This window comes from Mustela nivalis (genome assembly GCF_964662115.1).
Source record: "Mustela nivalis genome assembly, chromosome: 18".
Lineage (NCBI taxonomy): Eukaryota > Metazoa > Chordata > Mammalia > Carnivora > Mustelidae > Mustela > Mustela nivalis.
Window position 1 is genome coordinate 25,273,610 of NC_139037.1, and position 24,817 is coordinate 25,298,426.

General features: G+C 41.2%; 1 long non-coding RNA gene across 1 annotated transcript in view; it reads right to left on the reverse strand.

Annotated features, from left to right (window-relative positions):
* LOC309853867 overlaps positions 1-23,768 on the reverse strand; it is a 128,618-nt gene extending 104,850 nt beyond the window's left edge. The window contains exon 1 of the long non-coding RNA XR_014306017.1: positions 23,663-23,768. This is a non-coding gene — a long non-coding RNA (uncharacterized lncRNA). The remainder of the gene's footprint in view (positions 1-23,662) is intronic.
* Between the last annotated feature and the right edge of the window lie 1,049 nt (positions 23,769-24,817).

A 24,817-nucleotide genomic window follows, 5' to 3' on the forward strand; every position in this document is an offset into this window, starting at 1 on the left:
AAAAGAGGCTAAATTTGCCTTCAGCTAAGTCCTTTCATGCTAAAAATCAACCATTCCACTTTCACCTCCTGCCCAGAGAACAAGCAACTCTAGGACCAAAGAACTGGTCCACTGGAGCTTGGGCTGTCTTAATGGGTTTATTATTTATCTGCCAAGAGCCGCATGGATGAACCCCGACATCACTCCCCCCGGCTTTATTGTTCTGATTTTCCTTTTTTATGATGGTGATTATAATGCCACACTGATACCTATTCACCCACATCGCCAGTAGGAGTTTCCCTGTTCCTCCACCGCAGCCGCAATTCTTGTGCCAGCCAGCTACGAAACTTCCTGAATTGCCGTCAAATCCAAGCATCAAGGGTCTAAGGCCCCTTGATGCTACTTGACCGTAGCAAAAATGCACATGTCACTTGCTTTGTGGCATTTTCCCTGGGACTCACAAATTGTTATCTTTGTACCTAAATCTGCTTCTCTCTGCCTTTCTCCCTAACTCCTAACCATAAGCATTAACTACCCATTCTCAGGCACTTGGTATACACCCGGCATTGTACTAGGTGTTTGACAAATAGAGTTTTTACTCAGTCCTCACAGCAACCCATGAGGTAAGTATCAGTGCCTCTTTGTTTCAGATGAAAAAATGAAGGCTGGAGAGTTTTAGTAACTTAAAATAGGCAACATAAAAAGCAAGCAGCAGGTTTACTCCTAAGTCTGTCTGACTCCAGAATCCATTTTTACTACTCAGCATATAAGATTTATGGGTAAAAATAAAAATAATAAAATGTTAATGGGTAGTTATTGCTAAAATATAAGGTGTTGACTAATTTTATGTCTTTCTTAATTATTGTCTATTTTTTTCAATATTTAAAATTGGGCAGGGCACCTGGGTGGCTCAGTGGGTTAAAGCCTCTGCCTTTGGCTCGGGTCATGATCCCACGGTCCTGGGATCAAAGCCCCGCATCGGGCTCTCTGCTTGGTGGGGAGCCTGCTTCCCCCTCTCTCTCTCTCTCTCTCTGCCTGCCTCTCTGCCTGCTAGTGATCGCTCTCTCTGTGTCAAATATGTTTTTTTAATCTTTAAATAAATAAATAGATAAAATTGGGCATACAAAATAGAGTAACAGACTGGATGCACCCTTACATCTAGAACAACAAAAAGCAAGTGAAATATGTGAAACAGAAGTTTTCAAGATACTGGACATTGGGCAACAAAGGCAGTGATCCCTGAGAGGTGGGAAACAACTAAGGTTTGCCTCAGACCTCTGCACACAGAGAGGAAACCAGGCAGGATATGGCAGACTCCCTGAGCTGAAAAGACAAATCTGAGTCCAGTGAAACTGAAGTGCCTAGAGTTCATAGCACACAGTACCAGCAAGCAAGGAGGTACACAGAGAGAGAACTCCAGACAACTGTAGAGGGTACTCTTCAAGTATTTAGTGAATTCTGATCAGTACATACATGTGAGGAAACTCTCTGGATAAGGGAAAAAAACTAAAAAGATCAAAGTATCCAGTGTTCAAATTGAGCTGGGAATAGTACCTATTCCCACCAACCAGACTAGAAAACCACATGACTCACAGGTCATAGAGTAGAGGACACAGTAGAGTCTTGTCCAGGAATGGAAAATAATTATCCCTGGACAGCTCGGCTCAAGTCCCACTTAATATTTCTGTTTTGGGTTTTTTTTTTAGATTATTTATTTATTTATTTATTTGTCAGAGAGAGCAGAAGCACAGAGAGCTGCAGGCAGAACAGGCAGCGCTAGAAGCAGGCTCCCTGATGAGCCAAGAGCCCAATGTGGGACTCGATCCCAGGACTCTGGGATTATGACCTGAGCCAAAGCTTAATCAACTGAACCACCCAGGCGTCCCCCACCTAATATTTCCTAAAAGCAATACCCTAAAGTATCAAACTACTTACAAGCAATTATATGTGTCCCAGAACAAAACTCACAAATATTTATACGGATACAAAATATATCCAGCCCTCAGTAAAGCAAGCATCCCAATATCTGACAGCCAATCAGAAAATGAACAGACATGAAAGAGGTGAACAGATACAATCATAATGAGGAGAAAAATCCATTCAAACCGACTCAGAAATGTTAGCAAGACATTAAAACAGTTACTATACCTGTACCCCGCATGTTTAGAATTTGAAGTACAGCCATGAAAGATTAAAAAAAAAAAATCCAAATCAAACTTCTAGAGATAAAAAATTATATTGGGTGAAAATAACAGAAGATTAGACATTGCAGAGGAGGGAAAAAAAGTGAACTTGAAGCTAAAGCACAGAAATTACTCAAAATATAACACTGAGAGAAGAAAGAATCCAATAAAATTAAAAGAGCAGCCATGAGATGTAGAACAACTTCTAACAGCCTAAATGCATAGACGGAATCCTAAAAGGAACGGGGGGGAATTATTTGCAGAAAATGGTCCAAATTTGATGAAAACTATAAACCCACATATCAAAGATCAAATGAATTCCACACACAAAAATAATTTTTTTAAACTACACCAAGACACACCATAATCAAATTGTTCACACCAGTAGCAAAGAGAAACCCTTAAATTCAGTCAGTGAAAAGAGACATGTTATGTAGAGAAGAACAAAAATAACAATGACAAAGGCACCTGGGTGGCTCAGTCACTTAAGTGTCTACCTTCGGCTCAGGTCATGATCGCAGAGGCCTGGGATGGAGTCCTGCTTCAGGCTCCCTGCTCAGCGGGAGTCTGCTTCCCCCTCTGCCCCTTTCCCAACTCGTTCTCTTTCTCTCTCGCTCTCTCTCGCTCTCTCTCTCTCTCAAATAAATAATTTTAAAAATAACAATGACAGATTTTTTCCAATGGAAACAACACAAGGGAGTAAACAGTACAGCAACATAACAGAATTCTACACCCAGCAAAAATATCTTTCTACATAAAAGGAAAGCAACATGGATGAAAGTTGCAAACATTATGCTAAGTGACAGAAGCCAGTGAAAAAAATCCACATATATTGTTTTAGTCTATGAATATGTCCAAAGTAGGGGTGTCTAGGTGGCTCAGTCAGCTAAGTGTCTGCCTTTAGCTCAGGTCATGATCTCTGGGATCAGCAGGGAATCTGCTTCTCCCTCTCCTCCCTACTTGTGCTCTCAATAAATAAATAAAATATATAAGGGGGAAAAAGAAAATGTCAAAAATAGGCAAAACTTTACACAGTAAATAGTGGGTACCTAGAGCTGGGAGGGTTGGAGCTGAAGAGGTTAATAAATAAAAGGAACAGGATTTCTCTTCAATGTGACAGAAATGTCCTAAAATTAACTATGATAATGGTTGCACAATTCTGTGAATAAACCAAAAACCACTGAATTGTATACTTTGGTGCATGCATGTGAATTACATCTCAATAAAGCTGTTTTTTATATGGAAGGAGAAATTTTAAATTGTTCAGAAATACAAAAGCCAAAAAAGTCATAACAGCAGACCCATACTACAGGTTAAAAGCAGTCTTTTGGGCAGAAGGGAAATGATACTAGATGGAAATATGGGTCTACACAAAAAAGTATGAAGAACACCAGAAACGGTAAACAGCAAAAGGAATGATTTTTTCTTATTTCTTTAAATCTCTCTAAAAGGTAGCTGTTGAAACAAAATTATTAATAATGTTTATTATAATAGGTTTATTATACCTACATAAATGTAAAGCATATGATAAAAAATATATAAATTCTGGGAGGGGCGAATGGAAGTGTACTACTGTAAATTCCTGTACTTTCCCCTAAGTGATATAATATCATTGGACAGTAGATTGTATTCATTTAAGATGTATACAATAAACAATAAAGCAATCACTAAAATGACAACACAAAAGGTGGCAGATAATAAGCCCCAAAGGAGATAAAAATAGAATCATAAAGAATAATCCAAAAGAAGGCAGAAAAAGAAAAAGAAAACAAAGAACAGATGAGACAAATAGAAAATAATTAGCAAGATGGCAGGCCTAAACCCAACCAGATTAGTAGTCACATTAAGTGAAAATCCTCCAAGTACTCCAATTCAAGACAGATATTTCCAACTAGAAAGAGACAAACAGATCAGTAGAACAGAATAGAGAGGCTAGAGGCTGACCCACTGATGAATGAAAAAATCACTGATTTTTTTTACAAAAACACTAATTTAAATGAAGAAAACAGTCTTCTAACAAATGAAGATCCAAATATTATATACGGACATATAACAAAACAAAATAATTTTGATATATAATAAATAATTTTGATATATATAATTATATATATAATATATATCTTAATATCTTAAATATATAAATATATATAAATATATACACATATATTTATATATTTAAGATGTGTCTTAAATATATATTTCTATATCATATATAAATATATATTTTATGATATATCATATATATAATAAAATAATTTTGATAATATCCCATACTATATATAAAAATTAACTCATTTGGACCCAAATATAAAATTAAGACTTCTAGAAAAGTACATAGGAGAAAAATCTTTGTGTGACCTTGGTTTAGACAAAGATTTATTATATATGACACCAAAAGCACAATCCATTAAAAACAAATTGATAAACCGAACTTCACAAAAACTGAAGACTTCTTCAAAAGTCACTATTGAGAGAATTAAAAGACAACCTATAGGGCACCTGGGTGGCTCAGCTGATTAAGCATTTGACTTCATCTCCAGGTCCTGGAATTGAGCCCCTCAGTGGGCTCTGCAATCAGCGTGAGTCTGCTTGTCCCTCTTCCTTTGCCTCTACCCCTACTAAAGCATTCTCTCTCTCTCTCTTTCTTTCTCTCAAATAAAAACTTTTTTAAAAATGACAACCCACTTGGGACGCCTGGGTGGCTCAGTTGGTTGGACGACTGCCTTCGGCTCGGGTCATGATCCTGGAGTCCCGGGATCGAGTCCCACATCGGGCTCCCAGCTCCGTGGGGAGTCTGCTTCTCCCTCTGACCTTCTCCTCGCTCATGCTCTCTCTCACTGTCTCTCTCTCAAATAAATAAATAAAATCTTAAAAAAAAAAATTGACAACCCACAAACTTGTGAAAAAATTGGAAAGCATATATCTGATAAAGGACTTGTTTCCAGAATATATTTTCTAAAAGCCCTCAAGTGTCAAAACTAAGAGCATAGAGGCACCTGGGTGGCTCAGCCATTAAGCATCTGCCTTTGGCTCAGGTCATGATCCCAGGGTCCTGGGATCGAGCCTCGCATCAGGCTCCTTGCTCCAAGGGAAGCCTGCTTCTCCCTCTCCCTCACCTACTCCCCATGCTTGTGTTCTCTGTCAAGTAAATCTTTTAACAGTCTTTAAAAAAAAAAAAAGATACGAGAACAAGCAACCTAAATCTTTAAATTAGCAAAAGATTTAAGCAAACCCTTTAGCCAAAAAAAGATATATGAGGGGCGCCTGGGTGGCTCAGTGGGTTGGGCCTCTGCCTTAGGCTCTGGTCGTGGTTCAGGGTTCTAGGGTCAAGCCCTGCATCAGGCTCTCTGCTCAGCGGGAAGCCTGCTTCGCCCCCTCTCTCTCTGCCTGCTTCTCTGCCTACTTGTGATCTCTGTTTGTCAAATAAATAAATAAAATCTTAAAAAAAAAAAGATATATGAATGGCAAATGAGCACATGAAAGGATGTTTAATGGAGGGCCTAAGTGACTCAGTCAGTCAAGCACATCTGCCTTTGGCTCCGGTCATAAACCTGGGGTTCCAGGATCAAGCCCCATGTTGGGCTCCCTACTCAGTGGGGAGTCTACTTTTCCTTCTCCCTCTGGCACTCCCCCTGCTTGTGTGTTCTCTCTCTCTCCCCTTCTCTCTCTCTCAAATAAATTAATACATAAAATCTTTAAAAAAAGAAAAGATGTTCACCATCACTAGTCATTAAGGAAATGCAAACTAAAACCACAAGGACATAGCTCTACACACTTTTAAACTTAAAAGATGAACCACACCAAGTATTGGCAAGGACGCAGAGAAACTGAAATTCTCATACACTGCTGGTATGAATGTAAAATGGTAGAATCACTTCAGAAACAGTTTGTGTTACATCCACAAAAGAGACTACTACTTAGCAATAAAAAGAATGGTCTCAGATATACACAAAAGGTACGCAGAGTAATCAGGTCAAGTAAAAGAAGGAAGATGAAAATATTTTTAATGAAAAAAAATTTTAAACTATACTGTGCAATTCTATTTATATAAATTCCAGAAAATGCAAACCAACTTGTACAGAAAACAGATCATTCATTTTAAGGGTGGCAAGTGGGGGGCAGGATGAACAGGGACAAGAAGAAAGACATATAAAGGGAAATGAGAAAAACTAGGGCTAGGACTGATACGTTCACTCCCTTGATTGTGGTATTGGGTTCACAGGTATATACGTATATCAAATTTTATTAAATTACATACTTAAATATTTCTGCCCTATATTAACTATATATAATAACTTCTATAACTTACTTTTTAATTTAATTAATAATTTATACAACTATGCCTCAATAAAAATGGGCACATGACATTTTATTATCATAAAACCCTAAAACATATCTTAATAAATCCAAAGAAATATCTAAGGTAGAAAGAATTTCAGGGACACCAGCTGGTTCAATTAATGGAACATATGACTCTTGATCTCAGGGTTGCAAGTTCAAGCACTATGTTAGGTACAGAGATGACTTTTAAAAAATAAAATCTTTTTAAAAATAAAAATAAAAAATATGGGGCACCTGGGTGCCTTAGTCAGGTAAGCATCTGACTCTTGATTTTGGCTCAGGTCATGATCTCAGGGTCATGAGCTCAAACCCCATGTTGGGCTCTGAGCTCAGCAGGGGGTTGGCTTGAGCTTCTCTCCATCTCCCTCTACCACCTCCCCGCCACTGCGTTCACAAGCACTCGCTCTCTCTATCTCTCTCTCAAATAAATAAATAAATCTTTAAAAAAATAAAAATAAAAAATAGAGTAGAAGGAATTCCTGTTGCTATGTTAGAGGGAGGTATTTAGGGGAAGTGGAATCTTCAGTTCCTGTAAGTTTCTAAAAGTCTGGCATGGCTAAAATACCTTATATACCACACCACAACCAAAGGTAATTACTTATTTGTCTTGTGAGTACTAACAGGAGTAAAATCTAAAATGAAAATCTTAACCCACTGGGTGGCTCAGTGGGTTAAGCCACTGCCTTCAGCTCAGGTCATGATCTCGGGGTCCTGGGATCAAGCCATGCATCAGGCCATTTACTCAGCAAGGAACCTGCTTCTCTCTCTCTCTTTCTCTCTCTCTGCCTGCCTCTCTGCCTAACTGTAATCTCTCTCTATCAAATAAACAAATAAAATCTTAAAAAAATAAAATGAAAATCTACAGAATTTCAAGGAGTTTATTTCAACCATCCATACAAGGACTCTTTCCCTCTTGAGACCGTAATACCTGGAACAACAACAACAACCAAAAAAAAAAAGGATTTCAGTGGAAAATGCCTTGAGCTTAAGTTTCTTTTCAGTTACCAAGACATTCCATCACAATCATGAGAATTCCCACGAATCATTTCAGCACATATTGGGGCTCTACTTAAAAGCTGCCATCCCAGTGATACTGCCTGTAATCAATTTCATTCATCTTCGAGCACTTCAAGACTGTCTTTCTAGCACTCAGGTTTGTAAGCCAAACCATAATAATTGCCAGAGATTTCCGTGACTGAATTCCTCTCCGTGGTCAACTAATTGCGCACGCTGCAAGAGAAACTGTGTGGGACAAAGGGCGGGGAATAATGCAAACCCTCCCCAAGGCCACAGAAAAGAAGGAGACATTTAGAAATTCTACACTCTTGGGGATGCCTGGGTGGCTCAGTTGGTTGGACGACTGCCTTTGGCTCGGGTCATGATCCCCGAGTCCCAGGATCGAGTCCCCCCATCGGGCTCCCAGCTCCACGGGGAGTCTGCTTCTCTCTCTGACCTTCTCCTCACTCATGCTCTCTCTCTCATGGTCTCTCTCTCAAATAAATAAATAAAATATTTTTAAAAAAGAAAGAAGGAGGGAAGGAAGGAAGGAAGAAAAAGAAATTCTACACTCTTGTTTCAAAAGTTGATATTCTCTTTGGGGGGTGGGGGCAGTGAATGCAGGCAAAACAGAAGTAAACGGTTATACTGAAATCCTCTAGGAAAGGGGACCAGGAGTAGAGCTCAGAAAGTAGGCTTTTACTTTTTACTGTATACCTTATAGTATTTTTTAAAGATTTTATTTATTTATTTGACACAGAAAGAGAGATCACAAGTAGGCAGAGCAGCAGGCGGGCAGAGAGGGGGAAGCAGGCTCCCCACTGAGCAGAGATCCCGATGCGGGGCTCAATCCCAGGACCCTGAGATCATGACCTGAGCTATCCAGGCACTATAGTTTGTTTGTTTGTTTGTTTTAATTTTCTAACTCTTCTTGTGTGTAACTCTTTTCCATTGGCAGGGGATATCTATGGGATTTAAGATCCTTTTGTATTCATGTTTATAGTCTTTTGTATCATATCTTTTAATAAATGTAATTTTTAATAATGTTCATCCTCCTTTGTGTCCATTCAGAACCAGAAGAGATCACAGACATCTCTTAATCTAAGACCAACCAGCACCTGGGTGGCTCAGTGGGTTAATCTAAGACCAACCATTCTACAGATGCAATACTTGATGCTCAGGATAGAGAACCAGGCTCCTCAAGTCTCTACCCAGTAACTAGAATGGTCCATTCAGGATCTAACGCCTCTGGGCTTTCAATACATTCTATCAAATTTCCCTTCTGCATCTACATATTAATTTTCCATAATAAAAATTTTTAAACTGTAAGTGCACCAATTTTCTGGAAGCCACACCTTGAAAGAAAAATGCACCAAAATTGAAAACTCAAAAGAGAAGTAATTGTAGGGATTTAAGAAGGTGAATTAGGGGGGCGCCTGGGTGGCTCAGTGGGTTAAGCCGCTGCCTTCGGCTCAGGTCATGATCTCAGGGTCCTGGGATCAAGTCCCGCATCGGGCTCCCTGCTCAGCAGGGAGCCTGCTTCCTTCTCTCTCTCTGCCTGCCTCTCAGTGTACTTGTGGTTTCTCTCTGTCAGATAAATAAATAAAATCTTTAAAAAAAAAAAAAAAAAAAAAAAAAAGAAGGTGAATTAGGGGGGTACCTGGGTGGCTCAGGGGTTAAAGCCTCTGCCTTCAGCTCGGGTCATGATCCCAGGGTCCTGGGGTTGAGTCAGGTTCTCTGCTCAGCAGGGAGCCTGCTTCCTCCTCTCTCTGCCTGCCTCTCTGTCTACTTGTGATCACTGCCTGTCAAATAAATAAATAAAATCTTAAAAAAAAAAAAAAGAAGAAGAAGAAGAAGGTGAATTAGGGGAAATTTTGTTGCAATCCCTGACTTTCTCTAAAGCAACATTGTGGGGGAGGGGTGAGGCACATGTTCTGTGTGGCTCTAGAAGGAAATACTAGGTCCCATGAATGGAAGTCTAAGAGGGTAAATGTGACCCAGCTCTCCACAATGGAGTGGTGTGTGTGTGTATGCTTGCACACATGCACACACAGTGATTTGGGGACTAACATGCCAGCTGTGTTGGAGAAAGAGCTAGACATGAGAAGAGGGATAACCTGGATGTGCTTCAAAGTCTTCTCCCCTAAGGGCCCAAGCTGGAGCTCTACACAGCGAGGCGGCTCCTACACACAGGCCACCTCATTAGATCATTCCTTTCCCTTGCCTCCTTTCATCTGGAAGACACTACCTCGTCCCCTACAGATCTCCCCATGGAGTAAATGAGTTACGGTTGGCTTCACAGAAATAGAAACTTAAATCAGCAGCAACAATTACTGGGCAGTAAGCAAAGTAAAACCCCTGGGCCCCACAAACAGCCAAGGATCAGAAAACTCCCAAAGTTCTCCCAAAGAGAACTAGGCAATGCTCGGAAAATGATGAGGCCTCTTTGGTACCACCCCGTCTTTCCTTTTCCTTATACAATCAGTCTCATTGGGATTTTGGTGCTTTTATTTTTTGTCTGTTTTCTCGGGTTTTTTGCCCTCATTATAAAGCATCTTGGTTCAAAAAGCAGCAAAGCAACTAAAATGATCTTAGCCAAAGAGTGCTGGGTCTTTAATGCAAGGTTAAACAAATACAGGTTCCAAACTTCCTGAGGGCAAGATTCACCTTTCTGTGAGGAATAAAGTAAGAGGTGAGAGTGACCAGAATGAGAATTGGGCTGAATATTAAGTATGATCAAAAAAAAAGAAAAAAAAGCTATTGGGGCGCCTGGGTGGCTCAGTGGGTTGAGCCTCTGCCTTCGGCTCAGGTCATGATCTCAGGGTCCTGGGATCGAGCCCCGCATCGGACTCCCTGCTCAGCAGGGAGTCTGCTTCCTCCCTCTCTCTCTCTGCCTGCCTCTCTGCCTACTTGTGATCTCTCTGTCAAATAAATAAATAAAATCTTTAAAAAAAAAAAAACTATTTTAGCTCATTGGTAAGTTCTCTTATTAACTTATTTACATATATAATGGCTTTATACACAAACACACACACACACACACATACACACACACACAGTATGTGAAAAACATGAGCTTTGGCCAGATAGACAAGGTCTTTGAACGTTGGTAAAGTGACCTGCTTTCTGAGTCTCAAGTTTACCAAGTGTAAAATGGGAAAAAAATAATAAATTTCTGCTGGTCACCTTCGTATTAAGCTGGTTGCGGGTATCCTTACTTAAATAATACAAAAGACCCTAAAACTCAGCCTGTCTGAACCTTCCGTGAGCCTGTGCAATATTCTAAAGTTCTCTGTTCCTTACTCACTGTATCACCACACACAGAGCCATAAATCTGAGTCACACTAAATCTGTTACGTTTCTTCTTCCTTACCTACCCACACTGTTCCAACTACCAAGCCTTGCACTTTAAAAATTAGTTAAGCAACTTGTGGTTTGGACTCAGGTCATGTTCTCATCTCAGGGTCATGAGCTCAAGCCCCATTTCAGGCTCCACACTTCGTGCAGAGTCTGACTGAAATTCTCTCCCTCTCCCTCTACCCCTCCTCCCGCTCATGCTCTCAAGTGCTCTCTCTCATAAATAAACAAACAAATAAATAAATAAATAAATAAAATCTTAAAGAAAAAAAAAAGAAAATAAAATCCTTAAATAAATAAATATCATGCATTTATTAAAAATAAGATTGGAAATGGATGCATTCCTAGAAACATATAAACTACCACAACTGAGGGATGCCTGGGTGGCTCAGTTGGTTAAGCAGCTGCCTTCGACTCAGGTCATGATCCCAGCGTCCTGGGATCGAGTCCCACATCGGGCTCCTTGCTCCACAGGGAGCCTGCTTCTCCCTCTGACTCTGCCTGCCACTCTGTCTGCCTGTGCTCGCTCTCGCTTGCTCTCGCTCGCTCTCTCTCTGACAAATAAATAAATAAAATCTTAAAAAAAAAAAACCTACCACAACTGAGCCAGGAAGAAATAGAAAGCCTGAACCAGTAAGGAGATTGAAACAGTCATTAAAAATCTCCAAACAAACAAAAGCCCAGGGCCAGACGGCTTCCCGGGGGAATTCTATCAAACATTTAAAGAAGAACTAATTCCTATTCTCCTGAAACTGTTCCAAAAAATAGAAATGGAAGGAAAACTTCCAAACTCATTTTAAGAGGCCAGCATCACCTTAATCCCAAAACCAGACAAGGATCCCATCAAAAAAGAGAGCTAGAGACCAATATCCTTGATGAACACAGATGCGAAAATTCTCACCAAAATACTAGCCAATAGGATTCAACAGTACATTAAAAGGATCATTCACCACGACCAAGTGGGATTTATTCCAGGGCTGCAAGGTTGGTTCAACATCCGCAAATCAATCAATGTGATACAACACATCAATAAAAGAAAGAACAAGAACCATATGATACTCTCAATAGATGCTGAAAAAGCATTTGACAAAGTACAGCATCCCTTCCTGATCAAAACTCTTCAAAGTGTAGGGATAGAGGGCACATACCTCAATATTATCAAAGCCATTTATGAAAAACCCACCGCAAATATCATTCTCAATGGAGAAAAACTGAAAGCTTTTCCGCTAAGGTCAGGAACACGGCAGGGATGTCCATTATCACCACTGCTATTCAACATAGTACTAGAAGTTCTAGCCTCAGCAATCAGACAACAAAAGGAAATTAACGGCATCCAAATCGGCAAAGAAGAAGTCAAACTATCACTCTTTGCAGATGATATGATACTATATATGGAAAACCCAAAAGACTCCACTCCAAAACTGCTAGAACTTGTACAGGAATTCAGTAAAGTGTCAGAATATAAAATCAATGCACAGAAATCAGTTGCATTTCTCTACACCAACAACAAGACAGAAGAAGAGAAATTAAGGAGTCAATCCCATTTACACTTGCACCCAAAACCATAAGATACCTAGGAATAAACCTAACCAAAGAGGCACAGAAACTATACTCAGAAAACTATAAAGTACTCATGAAAGAAATTGAGGAAGACACAAAGAAATGGAAAAATGTTCCATGCTCCTGGATTGGAAGAATAAATATTGTGAAAATGTCTATGCTACCTAAAGCAATCTACACATTTAATGCAATTCCTATCAAAGTACCATCCATCTTTTTCAAAGAAATGGAACAAATAATCCTGAAATTTATTTGGAACCAGAAAAGACCTCGAATAGCCAAAGGAATATTGAAAAAGAAAGCCAAAGTTGGTGGCATCACAATTCTGGACCTCAAGCTCTATTACAAAGCTGTCATCATCAAGACAGCATGGTACTGGCACAAAAACAGACACATAGATCAATGGAACAGAATAGAGAGCCCAGAAATAGACCCTCAACTCTATGGTCAACTAATCTTCAACAAAGCAGGAAAGAATGTCCCAAGGAAAAAAGACAGCCTCTTCAATAAATGGTGTTGGGAACATTGGACAGCCGCATGCAGAAAAATGAAATTGGACCATTTCCTTACACCACACACGAAAATAGACTCAAAATGGATGAAGGACCTCAATGTGAGAAAGGAATCCATCAAAATCGTTGAGCAGAACACAGGCAGCAACCTCTTCGACCTCAGCCGCAACAACATCTTCCTAGGAACATCGCCAAAGGTAAGGGAAGCAAGGGCAAAAATGAACTATTGGGATTTTATCAAGATCAAAAGCTTTTGCACAGCAAAGGAAACAGTTAACAAAACCAAAAGACAACTGACAGAATGGGAGAAGATATTTACAAACGACATATCAGATAAAAGACTAGTGTCCAAAATCTATAAAGAACTTAGCAAACTCAACACCCAAAGAACAAATAATCCAATCAAGACATGGGCAGAGGACATGAACAGACATTTCTGCAAAGAAGACATCCAGATGGCCAACGGACATATGAAAAAGTGCTCCATATCACTTGGCATCAGGGAAATACAAATCAAAACCATAATGAGATACCACCTCACACCAGTCAGAATGGCTATAATTAACAAGTCAGGAAATGACAGATGCTGGCGAGGATGCGGAGAAAGGGGAACCCTCCTACACTGTTGGTGGGAATGCAAGCTGGTGCAGCCACTCTGGAAAACAGCATGGAGGTTCCTCAAAATGTTGAAAATAGAACTGCCCTATGACCCAGCAATTGCACTACTGGGTATTTACCCTAAAGATACAATCGTAGTGATCCGAAGGGGCACGTACACCCGAATGTTTATAGCAGCAATGTCCACAATAGCCAAACTATGGAAAGAACTTAGATGTCCATCAACAGATGAATGGATCAAGAAGATGTGGTATATATACATAATGGAATACTATGCAGCCATTAAAGGAAATGAAATCTTGCCATTTGCAACAACGTGGATGGAACTAGAGCGTACTGTGCTTAGCGAAATAAGTCAAGCAGAGAAAAACAATTATCATATGATCTCCCTGATATGAGGAAGTGGTGATGCAACATGGGGGCTTAAGGGGGTAGGAGAAGAATCAATGAAACAAGATGGGATTGGGAGGGAGACAAACCATAAGTGACTCTTAATCTCACAAAACAAACTGAGGGTTGCTGGGGGGAGGGGGGTTGGGAGAAGGGGGTGGGATTATGGACATTGGGGAGGGTATGTGCTTTGATGAGTGCTGTGAAGTGTGTAAATCTGGTGATTCACAGACCTGTACCCCTGGTGATAAAAATATATTATAAGTTTATAAAAAATAAAAAATTTTTTAAAAAGTTACAAAAGTAAAGAAAAAAAAATAAGATTGAAAAATATCTAATTCCTTGGGATGATGTTCCAAAAACAGGTATACACACACATACACACACACACTCACACACACGAAGCAGAAAGTAGAAGAGAGAGAGGGCAAGAGGGAGGGAGATAGAAACAAACTACAAGTTATTTTTAGTAACTACCCAAAAAGTGTTGGGAGTGGAGTTGTTTTTATTTTTCCCTTTTTGCTTATTGGTACCCTGTAAATTTTCTAGGACTATTAATCCAAGGAGAAAGTTCTGTTTTCTAATGATGAGAATTAGCTAAGGACAAGATTCCTTTGATGGAAACAACATAATGACAAACCCTGTAGTTGTTTCGAGACCAAAAGTAGCAGCCGTGGTTAGGACAGACTCAGAGCCACACTTCCTGGCCTACAATCAGGCCCTGCCACTTCTCATTATGGAATCTTCAATGAGCTACTTACCCTCCGACTCTCCGTCTCTTCATCTGTAAAATGGGGACAAAATCAATACCAACTACATAGGGTCAGTGTGACAATTAAATGGATTAACAAAGGGTGCCTGGGTGGCTCTGTTGGTTGAGCGTCTGCCTTCAGCTCAGGTCAGGGGGTAGTCTGCTTCTCCCTCTCCCTCTGCACCTCCCCCCTGCTCACTCACTCTCTCTCTCATACAATCTCACTCTCTCTCTCAAATAAATAAATAAATCTTTAAAAAATATTTCACCTCAAATTAGAAGCCAACCTGGCTAAGGATAACTCTAACCATGTCATATATATATTTTTTTAAGATTCACTCATTTATGGGGCATCTGGGTGTCTCAATCATTAAACCTCTGCTTTGGCTCAGGTTATGATCTCAGGGTCCTGGGATCAAGCCCCGCATCGGGCTCCTTGCTCAGTGGGGAGCCTGCTTCCTCCTGCCTCTCTGCCTGCTTGTGATCTCTGTCTGTCAAATAAATAAATAAAATCTTTTTTTTTAAGAGATTCTTAGAAAATAATTACATAATGAGGTTACATTTGATAAAGTCCAAAAACAAGACATGAATAGATGGTTAAGGGAATTCGCAAAGGGTTAATATTCTTTGTTAAATTCAGTACACCAGGATCTGTGAGATTGGACCCTCGAGGGCTTAGAGCTCAAACGGTTTCTCCCAAGGAGAAGAGAGGCTAGATGAACCATACCCTGTGTCCTGCCTTCTGCTTGGATTCCTTCCTTTCATTCCAGGAGAGCATCCAGGAGTCTCCTGCTCACTAAGAATTCCACAATGGCCCCAAACGTCCTCTTTGTCTTGAGTAGAGCAGAGACAGGCCGGTAGGTTCAAAATCAATGTCAATAACAACTAAAGTGGGGGAAAGGTAAAGGAAAGCATAATAGCACAAACAGATGGACGGCTATCCAAAGTAAGTATTTGTGAGCATCCAAACGTTAACAAAAACATAAAGACACACATAGAGTATACCTAGAGCCAGTATCAGCGCACCTCAGAAGAGGAAACCTTGGCAATGAGTAGTGACAGCTTCCTCAGAACAATTCTAGGAGGTAGGTTCAGAGACAGACAAGGAACTGAGAATGTTCAAGAGAACTGCTCAAGGTCACAAGGTCAGTTGTGGAGACAACACTCAAACCAGTGTCTGTTAGACTGCAGAGTATGTGTTCTTTCCATAACACTAAGCTCTCTGCTCAACCTGCTGAATTCTCCTACACATGCAAGAGATTTCTCTCCTGGTCAGTCCTACCTATTATCTCAAGCTATGCCTGGCCATTACTGATTCAAGTATAACTTTAAAATGTTCACACACACCCCCATGTTGGCAGAGGCCTGCCATGCTTCAGGCAGGAAGATGATCCAAAATAAATCCATATGTTCTGTGCTTTGATCTATCTTGTGTCTGACCCAATTTCCTGCTGCCCAAGCCTGATTTAGTCCCATGAGCACCTCCCTTGGCTGCCCCAGGGCAGTAGGGGGGTGAGGGGTGCACCTGGGTGGCTCAGTGAGTTAAGACTCTGCCTCTGGCTCAGGTCATGATCTCAGGGTCCTGGGATCGAGCCCCACACCAGGCTCTCTGCTCAGCAGGGAGCCTGCCTCCCCCTCTCTCTCTGCCTGCCTCTCTGCCTACTTGTGATCTGTGTCAAATAAATAAATAAAATCTTAAAAGAAAGAAAGAAATACAACAGTGGGGATTGTATACACAGGTTGCCCACATTCACTCAAACAACCAAAAGAGAGTATGGAAATCAGGAAATCATATTCCAAGGCCTATGTCCTCGCATTCCCATTCCCCACCATATAAGACAGAAAACTACAATTGCAATGCCCATCACAGAAAACCAAACATCAATGCTGGCGTCTAGATCAGGATTTAAAGCTTTGAAACACAGATATCTGTGCTCTGATCTGTAAAAGGGGTTGTCAACGAGGAGTCAAAATAATAAGCGTAATTTGCATGGCCCGTTGTAAGACAGGTTGCGTCTATCAGTAGTATGGAATAGCATACTATTGTTTCAGCATGGGAAAACAGATGAAAACAGAGGGATCTGGGAAGTCCTCCCCGAATTGTCTGGGCTCCTACATGGGTCCTTTCCCTTCAGCCTGGGATGCGTGTGGACAACTCAGACTTATAACCAGGGGTTTAACAAAGCCCCTGTGCAGAGACATGGTGTAATCTGCCACTCAACCTCAAGGGGCTGCCAAGCTTAGGGTGAATGCTGAGGGAGAGCCTCAGTCACGAGGCAGAGTGAGATTAGGCGCTCAGCATTACGGAGCCTGATCCCAGCTGCCCTTCCCCAGGCCTCAGAATCCACACACCCAGATCAGAAGCAAATGAAAAACAAGAGAGCAAGCAGTAAGTTAACAACCCACTTCAGAAGTGACTGCATTCGTTCTGTGGAGCTGCTACTTAAATTCGGGTGTTTCCCGCTCCTTTGCCACTGTGTGTAATTCTAATCAGGATGAAAGTCCTTCATCATTGCCACGTTACGGAAGCTTCTATCCTAAACCTGTGAGGACTCTTACAAAAGGAAATATCGTGGGTTTGCTGGCCTCTGCAAAGGGAACAAGCTACCAGCTCACAGCTCCATCCCGGACTTACTCCTGATGCTGCCAGGCAGTACCATCAGAGCAGTACGCCCACCTCTTCCTTATGCATGTGGTCTACGTGACCTTCCACCTACCCGTGCCTAAAGGTCATCAAAGCCCTCCCTCCTGCTCTGACTCAGGTCAGAACACATATCATGACTTTCTGCTGTGCTGGTCATGTAACTGTTCACTTTTCTTCTATGTAAAGTAGTTGGTCAAGGCCATCAGGCATTTAATGCCCTGGTGCAGGGCAGAGCCTTTTATGAGGTTAATGAGAGAATGTCACGGGGAAAGACATGGACAGGAGATCTGCACAGTGAATGCAGCAGGCTGTGAAAGTGACTAAGCTCTGTTTGGGTTTGATTGAGAGTAACAAAGAGAAGAGGAGAAAATCATGTTATTGGTGTACAGTATCTTGCAAAATTAATGAAAAGGAAAAGTATGTTTCCTTATATTTATTTTTATTATTTTTTAAAGATTTTTATTTATTTGAGAGAGAGCAAGAGACCATGAGCAAGGTGAGGGGTAGAGAAAGCAGCAGATGCCCCACCAGGTAGGGAGCCCAACATGGGGCTCGATCCCAGAACTCTGGGATTATGACCTGAGCAGAAGGCAGATGTTTAATGGACTGAGCCATCCAGATGCCCCTCATGTTTCTTCATTATAAAGAACAACTCTACCCTTTGGATCAATTCATGCAATCCACGTTGGCCCTCCATCAGGTCTATAGCATTGTCTGAAGTCAATTCAGTAACCTAAAATGTAAACTATATATTCCCCGAGTCTGTCCCATTTCTACTCTCCGAGTTACTCTGGCTGGATATTCTACACCCATCTCTGACTCCTTCCTCAACCATCCCACCCTTCATTATCTCTACTATTCCATACCCCCTGCTCCATCCCAACGGTCAGGAAAAAGCTCCAGACCTACATCCGCTCTCCACTAGCTCACTGAGAAAGTACTCAAAGCTCTGTTCATCCTGCGTTTCAACGCATCAAGTCTATCTCTTGTGATTTGTAACCTTTTCAAAAAAAAAGTCTGATTCCAAAACACGAAGTCTTCCCAGTCTCCACAAAATAAAAGCCCAAATATCCCAGACTCCTTGAACACATATGCTCATGACGGTTCCCACCGGCAAGAAATCCTCAGCCCACTAATCCGTGTAAATCATCCTCCAGCATCCGGGTCCAGGGACCCCTCTCCTGAAGACTCCCCTGACCTCCCAGACAGAAGGGATCTTTCCCTTCTGTCAACTGTACCGCCCTCTCTCATAGCATTTATTACAGTGTGACGAGCTCTTCGCCATTTCACTCAACTTCCTCTCCCGGGGCAACAACAAATCAGTCTCCGAGGAGTCTGAATCCTGACTTGGCCGTTTATTAGATCTTTGACCCGGAGTTCCTTATTTAACCTCCACCGGCCTCCATTGGCTGGCTTGTAGAAGAGGGGGGAGAAAGCTTCCTATCTCACTGGGTTAGAATGAGGATTTAGTGAGGTAATACACATGAGGTACTTCGCCTGCTGTCTGACAGAAAAGGGCTCACTAAATTTTAGCTATGGTTCTTATTTATGTGTATGTGTGGAAGTTACTCTCCAAAAAAGGGTTGCCGCCGAGTCTTTCCCTCTCTGGAATGGTGTGCTACTTCACCCTTCAAATCTACTTCCTCCTCTCCTGGGTCACGGCTAGCAGCGTGACTTCCCTTATCGATGACATACAGCCGAAATGATGCCATTTCTGCTCCTTTCCTCCTTTTTTCTTTCTAAATTTAAATTTAAATAAAATCTAAAGATTTTATTTACTGATTTGGTAGACAGAGATTACAAGTAGTCAGAGAGACAGGCAGAAAGAGAAGGAAGCAGTTTCCCTACGGAGCAGAGAGCCCAATACGGGGCTTGATCCCAGGACCCTGAGATCATGACCTGAGCAGAAGGCAGCGGCTTAACCCACTGAGCCACCCAGGAACCCCTGCTCCTTTCCTTTAAGAAGCCTGCCAGTTTCTGCTTTCGCACTGGTGAAGTCTGCCACGTTGCTATAAAGACACTTGGACTAGGGACACCTGGGTGGCTCAGTTTCTTGGACGACTGCTTTTGGCTCAGGTCATGATCCCAGAGTCCCAGGATCGAGTCCCGCATCGGGCTTCCAGGTCCATGGGGAGTCTGCTTCTTCCTCTGACCTTCTCCTAGCTCAGGCTCTCTCTCACTGCCTCTCTCCCAAATAAATAAATAAAATCTTTAAAAAAAAAAAAAAAAGACACTTGGGCTAGACACTTAGACTAGACACTATTTTAAAAAAGAGAGAGAGAAGGGCCACATGAAAGAACACTGAGCCACCGGACACAGGAGTCAGGGAATATTGGACCTCCCGGCCAAGCATCTGCAGGAGACACCCTCTGAGCAAGATAAGCAGATGACCTTTCCCACTGAGTCCTGGCAAACCCACAGCCAACCCCATGGGTTTGTGGGAAATCATACATTACTATAGAGATAACTAAAACAATGCCCACCCACTTTCTCTTCTACTAGACAGTGAGCTCCTTAAGGGCAAGGACCATATCAAGTTTATATTTGTATTAGCAGTTCCTAGACAGAAATCTCAATAAATGTGCTTTATCAATACACCCGTAGAGGATGTAAGTGGTTTAGGCAGAGCGTTTGAACAGAAAGCTGTTGAATGAATTCTTTCCCATCTCTTTATGAGGATACTGTACACACGGAATCAAAGCCCAGGGTACGAAAACATGAATACGGTCTGACATCTAAATGAAGGGGCCCCTTGGGATGCCTGGGTGGCTCAGTTGGTTGGACGACTGCCTTCGGCTCAGGTCATGATCCCGGAATCGCAGAATCAAATCCCACATTGGGCTCCCAGCTCCATGGGGAGTCTGCTTCTCCCTCTGACCTTCTCCTCGCTCATGCTCTCTCTCACTGTCTCTCTCTCTCAAATAAATAAATAAAATCTTTTAAAAATAAATAAATAAATAAATAAATAAAGGGGCCCCATCTTTGGAAATTCATGTTTAACATTTTGGTTAAACAGGTCTCTTCCAAATCAGCCTGGCTGCCTGCCAACTTCTGAGACAGAGGCAACCCAGGTAACCAGAGGAAGGGAAGAGGGAAACTTGGATTTATTGCACCAAGTTGAAATTACAGAGGGAAACAGACGGGAGATAAAATGTTCCATGAAGTTTACATGTTTCTGCCATTCATTCAGTGATCACTGCTCACCATCTGTCTTCACTCTGGCAAGTGGGTCTTTAAACATCAAAAGAGCCTCCTTCTGTGACTACTACCAAATGTACCTCTGAAGGTTGTACCTAGTCTAACAGGGCCTGGCTCTGTCCCTTTAAGTCTGGCGGCCCATCCCCAAGCCAGAAGGCCTGAAAAGACATTACCTCTTTTAAAACGGGGGAAGGAGGGTTGTCACCTGACTGACACAGTCAGTAGAGCACATGACTCTTGATCTCAGGGTCATGAGTTCAAGCCGCACATGAGCAAAGAGCTTACTTAAAAAAAAAAAAAATTTTTTTAAGCAATCTCTGGCACCTTTTGCTCTTTTTCCAGCTTTGACCTGAACCATCACCCTCTCACTTTGTTTTTACAGCTCTTTTCTGATACAGAATCTTGCACGTGTCCTAGAACTCTAACTGTATAACAGTAGTTCAGACCCCAAGCTCTCCTCACCAATCACAGTATCATATTCTCGTGAATTTTCCTACTTCTGGGTACTGTGGACAAAGTGAAAATTCTCATTTATATGGCCCAGCCACAACATCCTATGTAAGCCTTTATAATCTCTCTAGTCCCTATGTATGCATATGAACCATCAATTGGCACCCATATCTCATCTCTTAGTCAACATTTTACATGGATCCTTTGGAAATGGGATAGGAAGGAAAAAAAAAAAAAAGGACATGGCCTTCCTAATTGGAGTCGATGCTAATGAAACCCTACGTCCAATGTTCTCATCAGCTTTCACACTTCGTTTTTCATTATGTAAAAAGGTATGTTTTCCCCAATAATTTTTGTTAATTCCCAAGGTAGTCACATTCTCATCACCACTCCCTGCCATTCCCTGAGTGCACTGAATTCTGTTCCTATTCTTGATTATGCCACATGTGCATTTACTGAGCCTCGAATATCTTTTTTATATCCTCAAATACTTCTTGAGTCTTTCATAGGAGATGTGACAAAACCCAGTTACTATTGTCAGGACATAAAGACCAAGTGGGACTGACAGAAAAATCAATAGGCGATTAAAGGCTGTAGTGAGTGTTCCTATAGGAAAAGTAAAATGTGTTCTGTAAGCACCTCATTCTTTTTTTTTTTTTTTTTAAGATTTTATTTATTTATTTGACAGACAGAGATATCACAAGTAGGCAGAAAGGCAGGCAGAGAGAGAGGGGGAAGCAGGCTCCCTCTGAGCAGGGAGCCCAATGCAGGGCTTGATCCCAGGACCCTGGGATCATAACCTGAGGCTTTAACGCACTGAGCCACCCAGGTGCCCCGTGTAAGCACCTCATTCTGAGAGGGAGCCGGGAGGGTCAGAAACAGCCTTGCAAGCAGGTGAGACCTAGAAGCAAGTGATACCCAAATTCTTGTACTCAAAGTGTAGCCCATGAAAATAGATAAAGCCATGGGGCGCCTGGGTGGCTCAGTGGGTTAAGCCGCTGCCTTCGGCTCAGGTCATGATCTCAGGGTCCTGGGATCAAGTCCCGCATCGGGCTCTCTGCTCAGCAGGGAGCCTGCTTCCTCCTCTCTCTCTCTCTGCCTGCCTCTCTGCCTACTTGTGATCTATCTCTGTCAAATAAATAAATAAAATCTTAAAAAAAAAAAAAACTTAAAAAAAAAAAAAAAAGAAAATAGATAAAGCCACAATTATAGTCAGAGATTTCAGTATCTCTTCCAATAACTGATAGAGTGGGTAGATAGGAAATCAGCAAAGATACATCAGACTTGACCAATTATCAGCCAACTTATAAAACACTTGATCAAACAACATTGGAATATACATTCTTCTCAAATGTATAAGGAAAAATAACAAAAAAAAAAAAAAAAAAAACAGGAAACAAAAACCTTATCCTGGGCTATAAATCATGTCCCAATTATTTCAAAAGGACTCAATTCATATAAAGTACGTTCTCTAACCATATAAAAAATTAAATTAGAAATCAATAACAAAGTTCTCTGGAAAATCCCAAAACATTTAGAAACTAAATGATATAAGTCTAAATAACCCTTGGGTCAAAAATAAAATCAAAAAGGAAATTGGAAAGTATTTGAACAGGATGAAAATGAAAAGACAACATATCAGAATTTATGGAGTGCCACCAAAACATTACTAAGAGAGGCATTTATGAGACTAAATGCCTAGGGGTGCCTGGGTGACTCAGTTGATTAAGTGTCTAGCTCTTGATTTCAGCTCAGGCCATGATCTCAGGGTTGTGAGATCAAGCGGGGCATGGAGCCGGCTTAAGATTCTCTCTCTGAGGGCGCCTGGGTGGCTCAGTGGGTTAAGCCTCTGCCTTCGGCTCAGGTCATGATCCCGGGGTCCTGGGATTGAGCCCCACATCGGGCTCTCTGCTTGGCAGAAAGCCTGCTTCCTCCCTCTCTCTCTGCCTGCCTCTCTGCCTACTTATGATCTCTGCCTGTCAAATAAATAAATAAAATCTTAAAAAAAAAAAAAACCTGTAAAAAAAGATTCTCTCTCTGTAGGAGTGACTGGGTGGCTCAGTCGGTTCAGCATCTGCTTTCAGCTGGGCTCATGATTGTGGGTCCCTGGGATTGAGCCCCATGTCGGGCCCCCTGCTTGGCGCGGGGAGGCTGCTTTTCCCTCTCCCTCTCTCTCTCTCTGACTCTCCCTTCTGCTTGTTCTCTCAAGTAAATAAATAAAATCTTAAAAAAAAAATTCTCTCTCTCTCCATCTACCCCCCACAAAGACTAAATACCTACATTAGAAAAGAAAAGTCTCAAATCAATAACTTCAGCTTTCACCTTAATAACCAGAATAAGAAGTAAAACCAAATCAAGCAGGAAAAAAAAGGAAATAATAGACATCCAACTGGAATAAATAAAACGGAAAACAAAAAGCCAATAAAGAAAAACAATAAACTAAAACCTGTTAAGAGAATATCAATAAAATTAATAAAACTCTGGCCAGAATGATTAAAGGAGAAAAGGCACATGACCAATATCAGGAATCAAAGGGTTCCATCATTTAAGCTTCTGTAAATATTAAAGGATAAAATGCAAACAATGAATCATGGAACACTACATCAAAAACAAATGATGTACTGTATAGTGACTAACATAAAAAAATAAAATTAAAAATTAAAAAAAGCAAATACTGGAGTACCTGGGTAGTTCAGCCAGTTAAGCGTTCTATTCTTGATCTCAGCTCAGGTCTTGATCTCAGGGACATGAGTTCAAGCCTCATATTATGTTCCATGGGCATGGAGCCTACTTAAAATTAAAAAAAAAAAAAAGCAAATATAATAAACAAGTTTAAGACAAAGTATTCAAAATTTAACTGAAATAGATAAATTTCTTTTTTTTAATATTTTATTTATTTATTTGACAGAGAGAGAGATCACAAGTAGGCAGAGAGGCAGGCAGAGAGAGAGGGAGAAGCAGGCTCCCCGCTGAGCAGAGAACCCAATGCGGGGCTCGACCCCAGGACCCTGGGATCATGACCTGAGCCAAAGGCAGAAGCTTTAACCCACTGAGCCACCCGGGCACCCCTGAAATAGATAAATTTCTTATGAGACACAAATTAACAAAACTCATTAAAGAAAACTTAGGTAGCCTGAAAATTGCCATCCGTAAAAGGAATTTAAATTGTAATTTAAAACACTCCACAAAGAAAACTTCAGGGCCAGATGGCTTCCTTGGTGCTTTCTACCAAATATTTTAGGAAAAAATCATGGCTGTTCTATACAAATTTCTTTAAAAATGAAAGAGAAGGGAAGACTTCCCAACTTATTCCAAGGGCCATTCCTGACACCAAAGTCAGAAAATAACATTATAAGATAAGAAACAGACAAACAGGGACGTCTGGGTGGCTCAGTGGGTTAAGCCGCTGCCTTCAGCTCAGGTCATGATTTCGGGGTCCTGGGACCGAGTCCTGCTTCGGGCTCCTTGCTCAGCGGGGAACCTGCTTCTCCCTCTGCCTCTCTGCCTACTTGTGATCTCTCTGTCAAATAAATAGATAAAATCTTTTTTTAAAAAAGAAAAGAAAAGAAAACCATAAGGAATAGAAAATATATTTAGGTATTTATTAAAGAAATCCACATATAAATCAATGGACCCACACAGTTGAAGCCTACATTGCTCAAGGGTCAACTATGTAGGGAACCTTAAGGACAGTATACACACACACCAATTAGAGCTAATAAATAAATCCAGTTAAGTTGCAGGATACAAAATCACATTCAAAAATCACTGCCTTTCTACCCAGGGGTTTAAAACCACATTTGGACTGTCAGCAAAAAGAGGGAAGAGAAAGCAAATG